Source organism: Coturnix japonica, unplaced genomic scaffold (genome assembly GCF_054131305.1).
Source record: "Coturnix japonica strain WE unplaced genomic scaffold, WE-NBRP24 Scf042, whole genome shotgun sequence".
In the NCBI taxonomy this organism is placed as follows: Eukaryota; Metazoa; Chordata; class Aves; order Galliformes; family Phasianidae; genus Coturnix; species Coturnix japonica.
The window spans coordinates 2349085-2360306 of record NW_028188945.1 but is presented as its reverse complement, the minus strand read 5'-3'; positions in this window follow the sequence as shown (position 1 = coordinate 2360306).

The window sequence follows — 11222 nt, the reverse complement described above, 5'->3', positions numbered from 1 at the left end:
CAGCTCTGGAGGAAGGTGCTTTCAAATGTCCACAAAGTGATGTTGATTGTCACTCAGTAGCACCCATCACTTGCCTCCTCCATAAATCAGTTACAGTCTTGTTGGTGAACCTGAAGACAAAAGGTCAGCGCGCTGGGACAAGCAGCCACACACCAGTATCACAGAGTCACAGAATGACCCAGGTTGGAAGGGACCTCATGGATCATGAAGAACAAACCCCCCTGCCTGGCAGGGCCACCAAACATACACCTTTACTAGATCAGGTTGCCCAGGGCCCTGTCCAACCTGGCCCTGAACACCCCCAAGGACGGGGCATCCACAACCTCCCTGGGCAGCCCGTTCCAGGGCCTAACCACTCTGCTAGTAAACAACTTTCCCCCTAACATCCAACCTAAATCTTCCCTCTTTCAACTTCAATCAGTTTCCCCTTGTCCTGCTATTACCAGCCCCCTCCTCATCCTATGTGGAACACCAGTGCCAGCAGTGCGGCCGCCATTTTAGAACCCTCTCCACGTCACCTTGGTCACCGCTGCCGCGCGCAACGCACTCGCCTCTGACAGCTGTGGCAGTTAGCAGCCATGTCGGCAGCTAAGAGGGCTAGGGTAGAAGTTTTCCCTGTTTCAGGCGGGAGGATGGAGCTGGGGGCCCTAGGAGTGAGAAGGAGGAGGGGGCCCGCCATGACCACCAGGCAGAGGAGCCCCCCTGCAAAGGGGCACATGAGGGTCAGATCTATGAGGCAGGGGCTGAGGTGGGTCATATCTATGGGGCAGGAGCTGCTGTGGGGCTGATGTGTGTCACATCTACGGAACAGGTGCTGCTGTGGGGCTTATGTAGGTCAGATCTATAGGGAAGGAGCTGCTGTGGGGCAGGTGTGTGTCAAACCTATGGGGCAGGAGCTGCTGTGGGGCTGGTGTGGGTCAGATCTATGGGGCAGGAGCTGCTGTGGGGTAGTTGTGGGTCAGATCTATGGGGCAGGAGCTGCTGTGGGGTAGTTGTGGGTCAGATCTATGGGGCAGGATCTGCTCTGGGGCACATGTGAGTGAGATCTATGGGGCAGGAGCTGCTGTAGTGCAGATGTGGGTAAGATCTATGGGGCAGGAGCTGCTGTGGGGCAGATCTATGGGACAGGAGGTGCTGTGGTGCACATGTGGGTCAGATCTATAGACCAGGAGCTGCTGTGCGGCTGATGTGGGTAAGGTCTATGGGGCAGGACCTGCTCTGGGGCACATGTTGGTCAGATCTATGGGGCAGGAGCTGCTGTGGGTCAGATGTACTGGGCAGGAGCTGCTGTGGGGCTGATGTGGGTCAGATCTATGGGGCAGGAGCTCCTGTGGGGCACATGTATATCAGATCGTTGGGGCAAGAGCAGTTGTGGGGATGATGTGTGTCAGATCTACGGAACAGGTGCTGCTGTGGTCTTATGTGGGTCAGATCTATAGGGAAGGAGCTGCTGTGGAGCTGATGTTGGTTAGATCTATGGGCCAGGAGCTGCTGTGGGGCCTATGTGGGTCAGATCTGTGGGACAGGAGCTGCTGTGTGGCTCATGTGCTTGAGATCTATGGGGCAGGACCTTCTGTGGGGAAGACGTGGGTCAGATCTATGGAGCAGGAGCTGCTGTGGGGGTGCTGTGTGTCAGATCTATGGGGCAGGATCTTCTGTGGGGTAGATGTGGGTCAGATCTATGGGACTGGAGCTGCTGTGGGTCTGATGGGGGCTAGATCTATGAGGCAGGAGCTGCTGTGGGGGTGATGTGTGTCAGATCTATGGGGCAGGAGCTGGTGTGGGGCTGATTTGGGTCACATCTCTGGGGCAGGAGCTGCTGTGGGGTAGTTGTGGGTCAGATCTATGGGGCAGGATCTGCTCTGGGGCACATGTGAGTGAGATCTATGGGGCAGGAGCTGCTGTGGGGTAGATGTTGGTCAGATCTATGGGGCAGGAGTAGCTGTGGGGCATATGTGAACCAGATGTATGGGGCAGGAGCTGCTGTGGGGCACATGTGGGTCAGATGTATGGGGCAGGAGCTGCTGTGTGGCTAATGTGGGTCAGATCTATGGGGCCGGAGCTGCTTTGGGGCAGATGTGGGTCAGATCTATGGGGCAGGAGCTGCTGTGGGGTATATGTGGGTCAGATGTATGGGGCAGGAGCTGCTGTGGGGATAATGTGGGTCAGATGTATGCGGCAGGAGCTACTGTAGTGCAGATGTGGGTCAGATCTATTGGGCAGGAGCTGCTGTGGGGTAGTTGTGGGTCAGATCTATCGGGCAGTATCTGCTCTGGGGCACATGTTGGTCAGATCTATGGGGCAGGAGCTGCTGTGGGGCAGATGTGGGTCAGATCTATGGGGCAGGAGCTTTTGTGGGGCACATGTATATCAGATCTTTGGGGCAGGAGCAGTTGTGGGGATGATGTTTGTCAGATCTACGGAACAGGTGCTGCTGTGGGTTTATGTGGGTCAGATCTATAGGGAAGGAGCTGCTGTGGAGCTGATGTTGGTTAGATCTATGGGGCAGGAGCTGCTGTGGGGCCTATGTGGGTCAGATCTATGGGTCAGGAGCTGCTGTGGAGGTGCTGTGTGTCAGATCTATGGGGCAGGAGCTGCTTTGGGGTAGATGTAGGTCAGATCTGTGGGGCAGGAGCTGCAGTGGGGCAGATGTGAGTCAGATCAATGGGGCAGGAGCTGCTGTGGGTCAGATGTATGGGGCAGGAGCTGCTGTGGGGCTGGTGTTGGTCGGATCTGTGGGGCGGGAGCTGCTGTGTTGCTGCTGAGGGTCAGATCTGTGGGGCAGGAGCTGCTGTGGGGCCTATGTGGGTCAGATCTGTGGGACAGGAGCTGCTGTGGGGCTCATGTGGTTGAGATCTTTGGGGCAGGCGTTGCTGTGGTGCTGATATGGGTCAGATATATGGGGCAGGAGCTGCTATGGGGCAGATGTGGGTCAGATCAATGGGGCAGGAGCTGCTGTGGGGATAATGTGGGTCAGATCTATGGGGCAGGATCTGGTATGGGGAAGATGTGGGTCAGATCTATGGGGCAGGAGCTGCTGTGTGGGTGATGTGGGTCAGATGTATGGGGCAGGAGCTGCTGTGAGGCACATGTGGGTCAGATCTATGGGGCAGGAGCTGCTGTGGGGCCTATGTGGGTCAGATCTATGGGTCAGGAGCTGCTGTGGAGGTGCTGTGTGTCAGATCAATGGGGCAGGATCTGCTTTGGGGTAGATGTGGGTCAGATTTATGGGGCAGGAGCTGCTGTGGGGCAGATGTGAGTCAGATATATGGGGCAGGACCTGCTGTGCGGCAGATGAGGGTCAGATCTATGGGGCAGGAGATGCTATGGCGCTGATGTTGGTAAGATATATGGGGCAGGAGCTGCAGTGGGGTAGATGTGGGTCTGATCTATGGGGCGGGAGCTGTTGTGGGTCCGATGTGGGTCAGATCTATGGGGCGGGAGCTGTTGTGGGTCCGATGTGGGTCAGATCTATGGGTCAGGAGCTGCTGTCTGGCTGATATAGGTCAGATATATGGGGCAGGAGCTGATATGGGGCAGATGTAGGTCAGATCTTTGGGGCAGGAGCTGCAGTGGGGCAGATGTGAGTCAGATCAATGGGGCAGGAGCTGCTGTGGGTCAGATGTATGGGGCAGGAGCTGCTGTTGGGCTGGTGTTGGTCAGATCTGTTGGGCGGGAGCTGCTGTGTTGCTGCTGAGAGTCAGATCTATGGGGCAGGAGCTGCTGTGGGGCCTATGTGGGTCAGATCTGTGGGACAGGAGCTGCTGTGGGGCTCATGTGGTTGAGATCATTGGGGCAGGCGTTGCTGTGGTGCTGATATGGGTCAGATATATGTGGCAGGAGCTGCTATGGGGCAGATGTGGGTCAGATCAATGGGGCAGGAGCTGCTGTGGGGATAATGTGGGTCAGATCGATTGGGCAGGATCTGGTATGGGGAAGATGTGGGTCAGATCTATGGGGTAGGTACTGCTGTGGGGCTGATGTTGGTAAGATCTATGGGGCAGGAGCTGCTGTGGGGTATATGTGGGTCTTATCTGTGGGCCAGGTGCTGCTGTGTTGCTGCTGAGGGTCAGATCTATGGGGCAGAAGATGCTTTGGGGTAGATCTATGGGGCAGGAGCTGTTGTGAGGCTGATGAGGGACTGATCTTTAAGGCAGGAGCTGCAGTGGGGTGCATGTGGGTCAGATCTATGGGGCAGGAGCCGCTGTGGGTCAGATCTACTGGGCTGGAGCTGCTGTGGGGCTGATGTGGGTCAGATCTATGGGGCAGGAGCTCCTGTGGGGCACATGTATATCAGATCTTTGGGGCAGGAGCAGTTGTGGGGATGATGTGTGTCAGATCTACGGAACAGGTGCTGCTCTGGGTCTTATGTGGGTCAGATCTATAGGGAAGGAGCTGCTGTGGAGCTGATGTTGGTTAGATCTGTAGGGCAGGAGCTGCTGTGGGGCCTATGTGGGTCAGATCTGTGGGACAGGAGCTGCTGTGTGGCTCATGTGGTTGAGATCTATGGGGCAGGAGCTGCTGTGGGGAAGACGTGGGTCAGATCTATGGGGCAGGAGCTGCTGTGGGGGTGATGTGTGTCAGATCTATGGGGCAGGAGATGCTATGGCGCTGATGTTGGTAAGATATATGGGGCAGGAGCTGCAGTGGTGTAGATGTGGGTCAGATCTATGGGGTGGGAGCTGCTGTGTGGCTGACGTGGGTCTGATCAATGGGGCAGGAGCTTCTTTGGGGCTGATGTGGGTCAGATCTATGGGGCAGGAGCTGCTGTGGGGATAATGTGGGTCAGATCAATTGGGCAGGAGCTGCTATGGGGCAGATGTGGGTCAGATCTATGGGGCAGGAGCTGCTATGGGGCAGATGTGAATCTGATCTATGGGGCAGGAGCTGCTGTGGGGCTGATTGGGATCAGATCTATGGGTCAGGAGCTGCTGTGTGGCTGATGTGGGTCTGATCTATGGGGCAGGAGCTTCTTTGGGGCTGATGTGGGTCAGATCTATGGGGCGGGAGCTGTTCTGGGGCAGATGTGGGTCAGATCTATGTGGCAGGAGAAGCTGTTGGTCAGAGCTATGGGGATGGTGCTCCTAAGGGGCAGATGTGGGTCGGATCTATGGGGCAGGAGATGCTGTGGGGCTGATGTGGGTCAGATCTATGGGGCAGGAGCTGTTCTGTGGCTGATGAGGGTCAGATCTATTGGGCAGGAGCTGCTGTGGTGCTGATGTGGGTAAGATCTACGAGACAGGAGCTGCTGTGGGGTACATGTGGGTCAGATCTATGGGGCAGGAGCTGTTGTGGGGCACATGGGTATCAGATCTTTGGGGCAGGAGCTGTTGTGGGGCACATGTCGGTAGATCTATGTGGCAGGAGCTGCTGTGGGGCTGATGTGGGTCAGATCTATGGGGTAGGTGCTGCTGTGGAGCTGATGTTGGTCAGATCTATGGGGCAGGAGCTGCTGTGGTGCTGGTGTTGGTCAGATCTGTGGGGCAGGAGCTGCTGTGTTGCTGCTGAGGGTCAGATCTATGGGGCAGGAGCTGCTGTGCGGCCTATGTGGGTCAGATCTGTGGGACAGGAGCTGCTGTGGGGCTCATGTGGTTGAGATCTATGGGGCAGGCGTTGCTGTGGATCTGATATGGGTCAGATATATGGGGCAGGAGCTGCTACGGGGCAGATGTGGGTCAGATCTATGGGGCAGGAGCTGCAGTGGGGCAGATGTGAGTCAGATAAATGGGGCAGGAGCTGCTGTGGGGATGATGAGGGTAAGATCTATGGGGCAGGAGCTGCTGTGGAGTAGATCTATGGGGCAGGAGCTGTTGTGAGGCTGATGATGGTCTGATCTATAAGGCAGAAGCTGCTGTGGTGTGCAAGTGGGTCAGATGTATGGGGCAGGAGCTGCTGTGTGGCTGATGCGGGTCAGATCTATGGGGCAGGAGCTGCTGTGGGTCAGATGTGGGTCAGATCTATGGGCAGGAGCTGCTTTGGGGCAGATTTGGGTCAGATCTATGGGGTAGGTGCTGCTGTGGAGCTGATGTTGTTAAGATCTATGGGGCAGGAGCTGCTGTGGGGTATATGTGGGTCATATCTGTGGGGCAGGTGCTGCTGTGTTGCTGCTGAGGGTCAGATCTATGTGGCAGAAGATGCTGTGGGGATGATGAGGGTCACATCTATGTAGCAGGAGATGCTGTGGGGTAGATCTATGGGGCAGGAGCTGTTGTGAGGCTGATGAGGGTCTGATCTGTAAGGCAGGAGCTGCAGTGGGGCATATGTGTGTCAGATTTATTGGGCAGGAGCTGCTGTAGGGCGCATGTGGGTCAGATCTATGGGGCAGGAGATGCTGTGGGGCAGATGTGGGTAAGATCTATGGGGCAGGAGCTGCTGTGGGGCTGAAGTGGGTCAGATCTATTGGGGCAGGAGCTGCTGTGGGGCAGATGTGGGTCTGATCTATGGGGCAGGAGCTGCTGTGGGGCTGATGAGGGTCAGATCTATGGGGCAGGAGCTGCTGTGGTGCTGATTGGGATCAGATCTATGGGGCAGGAGCTGTTCTGTGGCTGATGTGGGTCAGATTTTTAGGGCAGAAGGCTCTGTGGGGCAGATGTGGGTCAGATCGATGGGGCAGAAGATGCTGTGGGGTTGATGTGGGTCAGATCTATGGGGCAGGAGCTGCTGTGGGGATGATGAGGGTCAGATCTCTGGGGCAGGAGCTGTTGTGAGGCTGATGATGGTCTGATCTATAAGGCAGGAGCTTTTGTGGGGCGCATTTGGGTCAGATGTATGGGGCAGGAGCTGCTGTGGGGCACATGTGGGTCAGATGTATGGGGTAGGAGCTGCTGTGTGGCTGATGTGGGTCAGATCTATGGGGCAGGAGCTGCTGTGGTGCTGATGTTGTTCTGATCTATGAGACAGGAGCTGGTGTGGGGCAGATGTGGGTCAGATTTTTAGGGCAGAAGGCTCTGTGGGGCAGATGTGGGTCAGATCGATGGGGCAGAAGATGCTGTGGGGCTAATGGGCGTCAGATCTATGGGGCAGAAGATGCTGTGGGGCTAATGTGGGTCAGATCTATGGTGTAGGAGCTGCTGTGGGGCACATGTGGGTCAGATCTATAGGGCAGGAGCTGCTCTGGGGCAGATCTCTTGGACAGGAGCTGCTCTGGGGCACATTTTGGTCAGATCTATGGGGCAGGAGCTGCTGTGGTGTAGATGTGGGTCAGATCTTTGGGACTGGAGCTGCTGTGGGTCAGATGGGGCTAGATCTATGGGGCTGGAGCTGCTGTGGGGCAGATGTGGGTCTGATCTATGGGGCAGGTGCTGCTGTGTTGCTGCTGAGGGTCAGATCTATGGGGCAGAAGATGCTGTGGGGATGATGAGGGTCACATATATGTAGCAGGAGATGCTGTGGGGTAGATCTATGGGGCAGGAGCTGTTGTGAGGCTGATGAGGGTCTGATCTGTAAGGCAGGATCTGCAGTGGGGCATATGTGTGTCAGATTTTTTGGGCAGGAGCTGCTGTAGGGCGCATGTGGGTCAGATCTATGGGGCAGGAGATGCTGTGGGGAGATGTGGGTAAGATCTATGGGGCAGGAGCTGCTGTGGGGCTGAAGTGGGTCAGATCTATTGGGGCAGGAGCTGCTGTGGGGCAGATGTGGGTCTGATCTATGGGGCAGGAGCTGCTGTGGGGCTGATGAGGGTCAGATCTATGGGGCAGGAGCTGCTGTGGTGCTGATTGGGATCAGATCTATGGGGCAGGAGCTGTTCTGTGGCTGATGTGGGTCAGATTTTTAGGGCAGAAGGCTCTGTGGGGCAGATGTGGGTCAGATCGATGGGGCAGAAGATGCTGTGGGGTTGATGGGCGTCAGATCTATGGGGCAGAAGATGCTGTGGGGCTGAAGTGGGTCAGATCTATTGGGGCAGGAGCTGCTGTGGGGCAGATGTGGGTCTGATCTATGGGGCAGGAGCTGCTGTGGGGCTGATGAGGGTCAGATCTATGGGGCAGGAGCTGCTGTGGTGCTGATTGGGATCAGATCTATGGGGCAGGAGCTGTTCTGTGGCTGATGTGGGTCAGATTTTTAGGGCAGAAGGCTCTGTGGGGCAGATGTGGGTCAGATCGATGGGGCAGAAGATGCTGTGGGGTTGATGGGCATCAGATCTATGGGGCAGGAGCTGCTATGGGGATGATGAGGGTCAGATCTCTGGGGCAGGAGCTGTTGTGAGGCTGATTGGGATCAGATCTCTGGGGCAGGAGCTGTTGTGAGGCTGATTGGGATCAGATCTATGGGGCAGGAGCTGTTCTGTGGCAGATGTGGGTCAGATTTTTAGGGCAGAAGGCTCTGTGGGGCAGATGTGGGTCAGATCGATGGGGCAGAAGATGCTGTGAGGTTGATGGGCATCAGATCTATGGGGCAGGAGCTGCTGTGGGGATGATGAGGGTCAGATCTCTGGGGCAGGAGCTGTTGTGAGGCTGATGATGGTCTGATCTATAAGGCAGGAGCTTTTGTGGGGCGCATTTGGGTCAGATGTATGGGGCAGGAGCTGCTGTGGGGCACATGTGGGTCAGATGTATGGGGTAGGAGCTGCTGTGTGGCTGATGTGGGTCAGATCTATGGGGCAGGAGCTGCTGTGGGGTAGATATGGGTCATCTTGATGGGCCAGGAGCTGCTGTGGTGCAGATGTGGGTCAGATCTATGGGGCAGGAGCTGCTGTGGTGCTGATGTTGTTCTGATCTATGAGACAGGAGCTGGTGTGGGGCAGATGTGGGTCAGATTTTTAGGGCAGAAGGCTCTGTGGGGCAGATGTGGGTCAGATCGATGGGGCAGAAGATGCTGTGGGGCTAATGGGCGTCAGATCTATGGGGCAGATGATGCTGTGGGGCTAATGTGGGTCAGATCTATGGTGTAGGAGCTGCTGTGGGGCACATGTTGGTCAGATCTATGTGGCAGGAGCTGCTGTGGGGCAGATCTCTTGGACAGGAGCTGCTCTGGGGCACATTTTGGTCAGATCTATGGGGCAGGAGCTGCTGTGGTGTAGATGTGGGTCAGATCTATGGGACTGGAGCTGCTGTGGGTCTGATGGGGCTAGATCTATGGGGCTGGAGCTGCTGTGGGGGTGATGTGGGTCCGATCTATGGGACAGGAGCTGCTGTTTGGCTGATGTGGGTCTGATCTATGGGGCAGGAGCTTCTTTGGGGCTGATGTGGGTCAGATCTATGGGGCGGGAGCTGCTGTGCGTCTGATGTGGGTCAGATCTATGTGGAGAATGTTTATGCGGAATGGCTTCATGAGAAAGGACATGAAGAGATTCCACTAGTTAAATTGTAAAAGAATGAACGTGATTAAAGACAAAGACGGTCTATCCTAGGGCCGATCACGGGCTAAGCAGCTATGGAGAAATCAGGATGTGAAAAGACAGGGTATGTAGCTAAAGACGAAATATGTATCTAGAGGCAAGGACGGCCTGAGGGAAAAGCAAGATGTGTAGCAAGGTGTAGACAGAGCTGCAAAGAAAAAGTATCCATAAGACTAACCACAAAGGTCAGATGAAGTAATGTGTAACCCACCAATCCTGAGCTTTACTTTTGCAATATGCATGAACTTATTACTGATTGTATAAATGAGATGCTGTAACACCTACTAAACGAGACTTGTTGACCATGATAGCATGAGACTTGTCTCCCGCGGTTACTTCCAACAAAGCTGTGTTACAGAAAGGCAGAATTTCTATACGTCCTTATCAAACTAGTTTTTTCTTCTTTTAGTTTGACTCCTGACTTTAACTTTGAAATCAGACAAAGACCTTACAGTAGCAGACGTATCTGATGAAGAATTCACCATTTGTTTACTGTTACAGCATGAAATGATTTGTAAAATGAGTACAGAGCAGGTAAAGAACATCTACCATGTGAAATCAAGGATCATCCTTTAAAAATCTGGTCACAGTAGCAGCCCCTGTTTTGTTACACAAGATGAAGAGCAGTCATGCCCTGCCCGGCATTAGAGTTCTCATCACCTGTTAACTCATCTGTGAGCTCAGATGCAGCAATAATGTATAGATCAATCAGGAAATTAAAAAAACAAATAAAAAACCAGCAGGATGCCATAAATGTTGTAATGATTCAGCAACAGGAGATAGTATTTAACTATTTGTGGCATTCGACTCTCTAAGACAAGATCAAACCATTTCAGAAACAATAAATGTCAAAAACCCTCTCAAATCTGTATCAAAGAGCATCAAGACCTCCAAAACATTGTACCCTAGAGCTTAAACTCTCAGGAAAGAAGATGACACATACATACAAGAAAATACTTTAAGGCTGTCAGAGAGAAGGCACCTACTACATTAAAGCATTGCAACTCGATCCTTGCAACACTGCAGTACTTGCAGTCTTTACAGTTAGCTGAATTCCATTTCTAGACCATCAGAAGAGCAGTAGAACAGGTGCCATTTGTAAACAGTGAGCTCTTCAGGAGTACAAGATGGATATTAACACTACCCAGCAAATGCATGCCTTGGGCAACAAATACATGAGCTCTACTTCACAGCGTCAATTGATGTGATATCTAAAGTATTCATAAATAATATCCACATATACTATTGGTTCCATTTAAATCTAATCAGAACTTGGTACAGTGTATATTAACAGTAATTGCAAAAACGGCTTTCAAGTTAAATTTTTCAATACATGGTCCTTCTACAAGGAATATAATGATTGCACCCAAAAAATTCAAATAGCATATCCATGCAACACTTAGATTGCTCAGAGGGATTAATAATTCTTTTGACAAATGAAATGGATGCGACAAAAGACAGAAAGTACTAATCACAAAAGAACTTGACGTGCGTGAAAACAGAGGACACTCAAAGTCCATGACGTGTTAAATCCCACTAAGATCATCACGTCCATCTATCAGAGACAAACATGAACTTTTATTGAATACTACACGCCATACGTGTTTTGCATGTGTGTAATGGCCAGGGAGACCTGAGGGGGATCGTGGGATCACATGGCTGAGGCCCCACTCTGGTAGGAAACACCCATGCCAAGCACATGAGATGTGGGGAAGGGAGAGGGTAGCGGCACTGGGAAAAGCCCAGAAACTTGAGCTGGGGCTGGAGCACGTGCTGCGGGTGAGGACGGCTCACTGTGATGAGCCAGCAGTGGACTGCGGCATCGCTGTGAGACGGGCAGTGATGTACCCAAGCGAAGGTCAAGCGAAGGTGACGCCCAGCAGCTTGG